This window comes from Coregonus lavaretus (genome assembly GCF_964263955.1).
Source record: "Coregonus lavaretus genome assembly, contig: HAP1_SCAFFOLD_2558, whole genome shotgun sequence".
In the NCBI taxonomy this organism is placed as follows: domain Eukaryota; kingdom Metazoa; phylum Chordata; class Actinopteri; order Salmoniformes; family Salmonidae; genus Coregonus; species Coregonus lavaretus.
The window spans coordinates 32,501-42,909 of NW_028156496.1; the positions used below are offsets into that span (position 1 = coordinate 32,501).

The 10,409-nt window shown below is 50.6% G+C and overlaps 1 pseudogene across 1 annotated transcript in view; it reads right to left on the minus strand.

The window, feature by feature from the left end:
- The window catches only part of LOC311126289 (unconventional myosin-VIIa-like), a 23,079-nt pseudogene extending 20,324 nt beyond the window's left edge, over nt 1–2,755 (minus strand). Inside the window, exons 1-5 of the transcript in view lie at nt 2,651–2,755; nt 1,890–2,003; nt 1,549–1,701; nt 386–570; nt 159–280 (exon numbers count right to left, since the gene is read on the minus strand). The product of the transcript in view is annotated as an unconventional myosin-VIIa-like (transcript). The remainder of the gene's footprint in view (nt 1–158; nt 281–385; nt 571–1,548; nt 1,702–1,889; nt 2,004–2,650) is intronic.
- Between the last annotated feature and the right edge of the window lie 7,654 nt (nt 2,756–10,409).

Consider the following 10,409-nt stretch of genomic DNA (forward strand, 5'->3'; position numbering starts at 1 on the left):
TCAGAACTATAACTACTATAGGGTTTATTATTGTGTATTGTGTGTGTGTGTGTGTGTGTGTGTGTGTGTGTGTGTGTGTGTGTGTGTGTGTGTGTGTGTGTGTGTGTGTGTGTGTGTGTGTGTGTGTGTGTGTGTGTGTGTGTGTGTATGTGTCCTACCCTCCAGTATAGGATTAGCCTCCAGGACCTGTTGTTCTATCCAGGAGTGTTGTCCACTGATGGCTGCTAGGAACTGGAGGATCAGCTTAGTGCTCTCTGTCTTCCCTGCTCCAGACTCTCCACTGAGAACACACACACACAAAATTAGATCCGACTTGGTGCTCTCACTCGCTTCTGAGAATATACACACACACCCAGACACACACACTCCTCTCCCGCTCACACACCTGATGATGCAGCACTGGTCTCTGTTGTTTCTCTGCATGTTGAAGTAACAGTTATCTGCGATGGCAAAGATGTGTGGAGGCATCTCTCCTATCTTCTTATTGGTGTACAGGCGGATCTGGTCAGCTGTGTAGATGGGTAGCACCTGGTAGGGGTTTACTGCCACCAGGATAGAGCCTGTATACGTCTGGAGGGGATATGGGGGTAGAGGGCAAAGGGCAAAGGTAGGACACCAAATCAAAGATCCTACAAAAGGGAAGCTAAGATGGGTCATGCAGTGCTGTGCAGTGCTGCAGTAGAGATGAGATGCACGTTAGTACAACAACTCTGCATTCTGTGATCAGTTTAAATGGACAGACAGACAGGCACATTGCAGCAGGACAGTAGTACTTTATAGTTGGCCATTCTCATTCACCTGCCACATGAAAATGAGGGGAGGATGAAGTCTGTGTGTACGTGTGAGTTGGGAGCAGAAGTGACGTGGGTTTCGTCTCTCAGATGCAGTCAGTGACAATTGAGTATCAGTAACGGTCACTGGAGCCACGATAGCCATGCCAGAAATGGAGTAACAAAAGTACCTCATGCACATACATACGCTCACGCACACTCACAAAGACATACAAACACTAACACATGCACTCATACACCCACAGACAGACAGACACACACACACTCATACGGACACTCAGGCAGCCATGCATGATACCCCTGTACTTACTCTCCCACCACAGTTAGTCTACAGGAAGGAAGGAGGAAAGAACGAGAAAGAAAGAGAGAGGGGAAAGGAGGAAGAGGAGGGACAGAGTGAGGGAGGAAGAAGGGAGAGAAAGAGGTGAAAAACAAGACAAAAGCACAGGTTGACTGAGAGCAGGAGAGACTCAAACAGATAGAGGGAATGCAGAAAGAAAGAAAGAAAGAAAGAAAGAAAGAAAGAAAGAAAGAAAGAAAGAAACAAAGAAAGAAACAAAGAAACAAAGAAACAAAGAAAGAACAGAGAGCTCCAGGCGTGCCTCACCAGCTCCTAGCAGTAGTAGTATAGTAGTAGCACTGCAGTAGTAGAATAGTAGTAGTGTAGTAGTACTCACATATATAAGGTGTTCCCTAAATCGTATGAGCAGGTTGTATTACTCTACTAGTATAGTAGTAGTACAGTAGTAGTACTTACATATATAAGGTGTTCTGTATATCGTATAAGCAGGTTGCGGAGGATACCGGCCTCGTTGAGGTCTCCCAGGCGGATCATGTCCTCCACCCCATGGATGGAGGTGGGGTGCATGGGCTTAATGTTGGTTGCATTCTGGGGGGATATCCAATGCTCCTGGAGAAAGAAGGGGCTGTTTGTGTAGTGCTGGAACAAATGCCTGCAACATTTTGGCCACCCCAAATTATTATTTTGTGTGAATGTTGAGAGAATGTTGTGTGAATGTTGTGGGAATGATGTGAGAACGTTGTAAGAAGGGTGTGTGAATGTTGTGTAAATGTGTTGTGTGGATGTTTGAGACTCACGTTTCCCTCATCATCCAGAACCTGTATCTGTCCAGAGTCACAGAGTTTGACCACGGCTCCGATAGGGACCACAAACTCCCGGCCCGTCTTCAGGTCCAACCACACATAGTCCCCCTGGGAGAGGATAAATACAACAACCCATCAAACCAACACAATACATGGTTTGCATCCCAAATGGCACCATATTCCCTATATAGAGCACTAGGTGTGTAGCGAATAGTGTACCATTTGGGACGGAGTTAGTATATTTACAGGTCCACATATCGAGAGGGAGAGAGAGAGAGAGCGAGAGAGAGAGAGAGGGAGAGGGAGAGCGCGAGAGAGATGCCAAAGTATTATAAAAGCAGAAGGTGTATTGCAGACATAGAAGAGGTGGTGATATGGTTGATCGAGATGACATCTTAGAGCAGTACTGACAGGGTTCAGTGTCATAATCAACATAATTCAATGACATCATCAATGTCACACACACACACCGCTGTGCATCAGGCCTAACACCCCTTAGTGCTTTATTATTTACCACATACAGTACCTCCGCTTCTTGTACTTGATTGCTTTTTAATATACAGCAGAATGAACTGTCTAATATCTTTCCCTTGGGGACAATAGATTTTATTGTATCGTAAACGTGGCTTCTATATGGTAAACCAATTACAACACTGCCTAAGCTCCTCTGATAGCTCAACAAGATTACCTGCAATCCATTCACAATACTAAACACAGTCCTATACACACACACACACACAGTGTTGTAGTCCTACCGGTAGCAGTGTAGAGTGCTTGAAGACAGTGTTGACGTTTCGTACTAGAGCCCATTTAGCCTGGTCTTTCTCATAAAGGTCCACATAGTCACGACGCTTGTACATCCTCAATGTTAGTCCACACACACAGACAACCCTCAATGTCTTCCACTGGCCAAACCCTAGTCCTCCAGTACTCTATTCCTCACATACACCTTCTCAAAGTCTTCCACCATCCAACCCTAATTTGCCCAGTAGTCAAGTCCTCAAGTCCTATATACATCCCACCAACTCCACACCAGGTGGTCGCCAACGGTAACGTGTTCTGATATCAAAGATGCAATGAATATTGGCTCCGCCTCTTCCTCTTTGGTTCTAAGTTTGAGAACAGGAACGAGTAATAATAGAAAAATAACAATCCACTATCCTCCCTGCCTCCAGCCAACACTGCTCCTACACAGAGTTACAGACTGTCTGTCTGTGGAACAGGCTTAGACCCACACAGATAGATAAAAACAACAACAGCAACAAAAGAGAGAAAATGCTGTCTGTGTGACTGTCTGGAAGACCTCCTGAGAGACACAGCTACAGGATGAAAGAAGACCCCTGGGTAGATCTACTCCTCCTCTCCTCCTTCTTCCTTCCTCTCCTCTTTCTGTTCCTCTGCTCCTGAGGAAACTGAATCTAGGTCCTGGTGTTGTGTCTATCTGCTCTCGTATTCCTGATCCACTCACACCATCACTGCTCCCTCTCTATTTCTACTCATCCCTCTCTCCCTTTTCTCTCTCTCTGTCCCTCTCTCTCTCTCTCTCTCTCTACATGTCTTTCCACAGCACATGTGGTCAATGGTTCTGAATACCTGCTACAGCAGTGACAGCAAGGAGGAGTGGAGAGCAGTGGAGGGGAGGAGTGTTGGGTGGAGAGATAGAGAGTGATAGGGGCTGGGTGGTAGCATCATTCCCTCTGTGTGTTATATGTCTGTTTAATTAAGTAAATACCCCTCTGGCAAACGACCTGGGACTGGACTGAACACTACACCACAGAACACAGCTGTCACACACACACGCACAATCACGCAGGCAGGCAGACACACACACACCTGTCACCAGGGCCAAAACCACTATCAGCAACCACAGTCTCAATAATTCATAAAGCCTACCAGATCTGTGTCTCTGTCTCCCCCTCCGTCCTTCTCTACCCCCCCCCCCCCCCTTCTCTCTCATTCGTTCTCTCTCTATGTCTCCCCCTCTCCTTCTTTCTCTCCCCCCTATCTCTGTCTATCCTGTATGCCAGGGTTCCCAACTGGTGGCCTGCGGGTCGAAATTGGCCCGCTGGTGATTTTATTTAGCCCCTGAGAAAAATAATGCATAAAAGACTATAAAAACATTTTAATTTTGGAAATCTGTTCCAAAGTATTCCCCACGCATAATAGAGCGATATGTGTGATCGTACACACTATACACTAAGCAAGGTTTGAAATGATTATGTTTAAGTCAAATGTTATATCTGTTTGGGCTTCTTGCAGTCAATTTGCAGTCTACAAACTATCTGCAATTTTTTCTGGCCCACTGACCATCCACTCAAGGAAAAATCGGCCTGCTGCTGAATCCAGTTGATGATCCCTGCTATATGCCTTATCAGATAGGTGTGTCTTACATCAGATAGGTGTTTCTTATTGTTGCCGCCCATAGCATTGAATGCAAGGGAAGCCAGCGAGCATTTGGCCTCCCTTGCTATTTAAAAAAAAATAATAGCCAATCAGCATAGTGCTAAACTGAGTGAGCTCAACTGTGAATGGTCCTGGCGCACCAAAAAAAAAGTGTCAAGGGAAGCCAAAAGGATTTGGCTTCACAACAATCACATCAAAAGCCAAATGTCAAAAACTTGAATTGTTGCATCTCATTGTGTTGTTGTCCTCCAGTGGCTAGCTAGCCAGCTAAAATTGGCCCTTTCCTAAATTGGCATGGATGGAGATAGGGATTTGGACTTATGGTTTTACTTAATTATCTGTACTGGCCAATGATTATAATGGCGATTCTGATCCAACCATAAATTCATACATTGTGCCCCTTGCCTGAGAGGATGGAAGTTCAATATGTAGCTAGACGATTATTAGTAGGCTAATGTTAACTAGCTGGCTCATCGTTGCATATGAAAGGAAGTTAGGCTAGCGAGCAAGCATTTTAGCCAGGTAGCCTAGGACAACAAAAACTAAAAGTGTGTAGGTTCTCTTTCAGGTATTTGTTTCGGTATTTCACTTATGGGATACGCCCCCAGCGTATTTGTCAGAAGCCTTTATTACACTACGCCAGCCATGATTGGCTAGACGTCGAGACATGTGCATCGGGGAGGGGCGTCCGTCCTACCCTATAAAAGCAGCATCTCTGAGTCATTCAAACACCTCTTCTCACTTTTCATCAGAAAGCTTACCTCAACACGACTGCATTTTCCGGAATTAGTTAAACTGCTCCTGTGGAAACATGATATCAACCAAGGACACCCACTCTGTGTGCTCCACTTGCCTTGGGCTGCAACATGCCCAGGAAGCGTTAGCCTCCCGGGCTGCTGTCGACACTGTGCCCTCTTCTCTGTTGCAGGCTAGCACGCCAAACAGAACCCTAACATGGGGGCTGGCGTCCCAGGTGGCTCATCAGAGACGATGGATATCCCCACCGGGAATCCTGGAGCGACGGCTAGCGCTAGCTGGGGCGACCAGCTCGATGCCATTGCCCTGCTGTTGGAGGAAACCAGCAACGACCTCGCGGGCTCCCTGCTGGGCTTCCTGATTGGAGACGATAACGACTCCATGGGGTTTCCCGACAGCCTCCTTTCAGAATCATCGGACGGAGACGAATACTCCTTCATCCCCTCAGGCCAAGCCACAAGCCTGCTGTCAGTAATCCGAAAACTGAGACGCAGGCGGGGCGCCATCCCCATCAGCTCTCGGTGTGGACCTGCAGGACGTGTGCAAATGCGCTACGGATAAACTGGTGATTCCCTGCAGTAGCAGAGACCACCACGTCCCGCTACGAGGGTAAGAGGCTACCCAAAGCCAAACGGGCGGCCAGGCAATTACTACCAGTCTTCCCAGAATGCCCAGAGGAGGTTACCCGTACCTGGAGTACACCTTTCTCCTCCAAGAACCCTGTCCAAGGTGGGTCGGTGTTGAACTGTGTTGACATGGAAGGGATTGGGCTTGCCCACATGCCCCCCATCGAACCCCTGGTAGCTTCTCATCTACACCCCAGCCAGAAGTCCTCCATGAGCTTGACTCGCCCCACTTTACCAACCAAGTACGAGCGCTTCCAGTCCTCCGCGACAGAGAAGGTCTACAGGTCGGTCGCCACAGCGATGAAGGCTCTCAGCACCGCCTCCATACTCTTGGCATACCAAGCTAAGGTACAGGAGGAGATAGCATTCACACTGGAGTTAGGTTTGTGGGACGAGATCTGCATTGCACAGACCTCAATCTGCATCTGCTTAAAGCCGCCGTCCAGGCGTCAGGAAGAGCGATGGGGCTCATGATATCCTAGGAGAGGGCGCAATGGCTCAGTCTATCCACGGTGTCTGAGAGTGAGAAGCTGAAGATCCTGGATGCTCTGGTAGACCCTAAAGGCCTTTTCGGTCCCACTGTCGAGATGAAGAAGAGGGAGGGTGAAGCTCTCCAAGTCTGTCTGCCCAGGAAGACACAGCCAAGTGCCTCCCCTTTGCCTCGCTGCACCTTCACCCAAGCTGCAGCAGGTCGACCCCCCTCAACCTTTAAGATCCCCAGACGGCCCCAGCCCCCCAGGCTGCGAGCCCAGGGCAGCAGAGAAACTTGGACCCTAAAGGCCCCTGGTCTAAGAAGCCTCCCTTCCCACCCATGGCACCAATGAGCCAGCCAGACCCTAACCCCACCCAGGGGGTAAGGAGGAAGAAGCGGATGGCTTAGCGATGTCCCCATCACCAGAGAGGCGAGAACGGGCCTCCCCCAAGCGCCGTTATATCTCCTCCACCAATCCTGAGCCTGTTCCAGTGTGAAAGTTCCCAGGCACCTCAGTGTTCTTTCTGGCGTACCGGGCCCAAGTCGGTGGTCACAGAGTACAGCCCAAAGAGGAGAAGAGACAATGTTCAAGTGGATGCTCCTACCTTTTGTCTCACAAACACTCCCCAATGTCAGTTCACATAAAATAATTAACATTAGCACAACCAGGCTACAGGCCAAGGGCGCAGTCAGACATGTTGTTTCTCACAAAATCAAAACAAACAGGGTGCCTCCCTATAACGCCACCAGAGGGAGCTACCGCTCCTTCTGTAGTGAAAGGCCGCATGAGCACTCTCCCGGTGCGGGCCAGCCGAGCATGCACAGCGCGTCGCGGACTGTCGTACACCCTCCCACCAACAGAGGGTGATGCTGCACCGTCTGTGGGGAGAAGCCCCGCAGTGTCAAACTGGGTACAGGGCACGATAGACAGGGCATACAGACTACAATTCGCTGTCACCCCACCTCGATTCAAAGGAATGATACACACTCAGGCTCAGCGGTAATCAGTGTGTCACGAATTCAGCCGAGGCTGCCCCTCCTCCTTGCTCGGGCAGGCTTCGGCGTTCGTCGCCACCGTGGTTGGAGTCGGCCAATTACGCACGGCCGAAATGCGGTCAATCTCCATCTCCACACCTGACGCGGACAGGCGGTGCCCTAGGAAGGAGATGGACTCTTGGAAGAACAGACATTTCTCAGCTTTCACATACATGCCGTGCATGTGTCCCTGGTGCGTCAAGTGCTTGGTCGACTGTTGGAGCATGACCTGTATGTGAAAGCGGAGAAATGTCTGTTCTTCCAAGAGTCCATCTCCTTCCTAGGGCACCGCCTGTCCGCGTCAGGTGTGGAGATGGAGATTGACCGCATTTCGGCCGTGCGTAATTGGCCGACTCCAACCACGGTGAAGGAGGTGCAGCGATTCTTGGGTTTTGGTAACTACTACCGGAGGTTTATCCAGGGCTTTGGTCAGGTAGCGGCTCCCGTTACCTCCTTGCTGAAGGGGGGACCGGTGCGACTGCAGTGGTCAGCTGAGGCGGACAGGGCTTTTGGTCAGCTGAAGGACCTGTTTACCTCGGCTCCAGTGCTGGCTCATCCGGATCCCTCCTTAGCATTCCAGGTTGAGTTGGACGCGTCCGAGGCTGGGATAGGAGCTGTACTGTCTCAGCGCTCGGGTACGCCACCAAAGCTCCGCCCCTGTGCTTTCTTTTCAAAGAAGCTCAGTCCGGCGGAGCGCAACTATGATGTGGGGGACCGGGAGCTGTTAGCTGTGGTTAAAGCTCTGAAAGTGTGGAGGCATTGGCTTGAGGGGGCTAAACACCCTTTCCTCATTTTGACTGACCATCGCAAGCGGACATCGAGCGGGCGTTATGTACAGAGCCCACTCCCCCCCAGTGTCCAGAGGGTCGTATGTACGTGCCGCTCGAGGTTCACGATCGATTGATCTATTGGGCTCACACGTCACCCTCCTCTGGTCATCCTGGCATCGGACGGACAGTGCACTGTCTTAGTGGGAAGTACTGGTGGCCCACTTTAGCCAAGGACGTGAGGGTTTATGTTTCCTCCTGCTCGGTGTGCGCCCAGTGTAAGGCACCTAGACACCTGCCCAGAGGGAAATTACAACCCCTACCCATTCCACAACGGCCGTGGTCCCACCTATCGGTGGATTTTGTTACGGACCTTCCCCCCTCACAAGGGAACACCACGATCCTGGTCGTTGTGGATCGGTTTTCTAAGTCCTGCCGTCTCACCCCGTAGTGCCAGGTCTCCCTACGGCCCTACAAACTACTGTGGCCCTATTTACACACGTCTTCAGGCACTACGGGGTGCCTGAGGATATTGTATCGGAACGGGGTCCCCACCTTCACCTCAAGGGTCTGGAGGGCGTTCATGGAACGTCTGGGGGTCTCGATCACCCTGACCTCAGGTTTTCTGCGGTCCTATTACCAGGACCGGCCAGGGGCGTGGTCGGGTTTTATCCCCTGGGCAGAGATGGCCCAAAACTCACTCCGCCACTCATCCACTAACCTTTCTCCCTTTCAGTGTGTGTTAGGTTATCAGCCGGTCCTGGCACCTTGGCATCAGAGCCAGATCGAGGCTCCGGCAGTGGATGAGTGGTTTCGGCGCTCGGAAGAGACCTGGAACGCTGCCCATGTACGCCTGCAGCGGGCCATCAGGCGACAAAAGGTGAGCACCGACCGCCACCGCAGTGAGGCCCCGGTGTATGCACCGGGGGACTGGGTCTGGCTCTCGACCCAAAACCTGCCCATTCGCCTGCCCTGCCGGAAGCTGGGTCGGCAGTTTGTGGGGCCTTTTAAAGTCCTGAGGAGATTGAACGAGGTTTGTTATAGGTTACAGCTTCCTCTTAATTACCGTATTAACCCCTCGTTCCATGTGTCTCTCCTCAGGCCGGTAGTAGCTGGTCCACTCCAGGAGTCTGAGGTACGGGAGGTTCCTCCGCCCCCACTGGACATCGAGGGGGCACCGGCATACTCTGTCCGTTCCATCTTGGAATCGAGGCGTCGGGTGGGGGGCCTGCAGTATCTCGTGGAGTGGGAGGGGTACGGTCCGGAGGAGGGATACCCCCCCCCCCCTTGAGGGATTTCCACCGTAGTCATCCGACTCGCCCTGCTCCGTGTCCTCCTGGCCGTCCCCATTAAGATACGTACGAGTAAAGTACGTTTTCCGATTAGCTCTGTGTCCTGCGCCTGACTTCGTCCTACCGCATTACACTGACGCCTTGACACAGTGTGTGTCCTTCAGGAGGAAATCACATCGCTAATAGGGAAAAGGGCGATAAGAATTGTTCCTCCCGAACAAAGCCACTGCGGTTTTTAATCAAGATATTTCCTGGTTCCAAAAAAGGGGGGCGGCATACGCCTCTATCCTAGATCTTGACACACACTGCTCTGCTATGTTCTGTGTGCCCAGACGATTGGTTCATATCCGTCGACCTGAAGGACGCTTACTTTCACATCTCAATATAACCTCCTCAGGAAATGTCTAAGAATCGCTTTTCAAGGCGTAATCTACGAATTTCTGGTCCTCTCTTTCGGCCTCTCACTGACACCTCTGGTTTTTACGAAGTGTACCGAGGCAGCCATAGCCCCACTCAGAGAGAGGGGCATTCAGCTGATGACATACACAGACAATTGGCTGCTGTGCGCTCAACCATGACACGATATCTTAGAACACAGTCAGCTGCTCTTCGAACACCTGACATTTCTAGGTTTCAGAATAAACACAGTAAATAGCGTTCTGATGCCCACGCAGACAATCTCTTTCTTAGGTCTAACCAACCATAGATTCGGTATCATTCAAAGCTCACCTCTCAGTGGAACGTATAAGAACATTCGAGAATTGCCTAGCACTGTTTCGCAGAGGGAACCTGGTCTCTTTCAAAACATGCCTGAGGCTGCAAGGTTTGATGGCATCGGCTTTAGTAGTCATCCCATTAGGACGCTTGAATATGAGAGGGTTTCAACGCTGGGTCTCTTCACTAGGTCTGAGCCCAATACGTCACAAACATCACTGTGTACAGATCTCCATAGATTGCATGGTGGCACTGCACTCCTGGAGACACCCAACATTCCTGTCACAGGGTGTCCAGATAGGCACTGTTTTAGCCAGAAAAGTAGTCACGACGGATGCATCTCTCTCAGGTTGGGGTGCGACCCACGAGGGCAGAACGGTGAACGGGGTGTGGGGACCCCATCTCGGTTCTACTCACATAAACTGCCTTTAACTCCTTGCAGTGTCCCT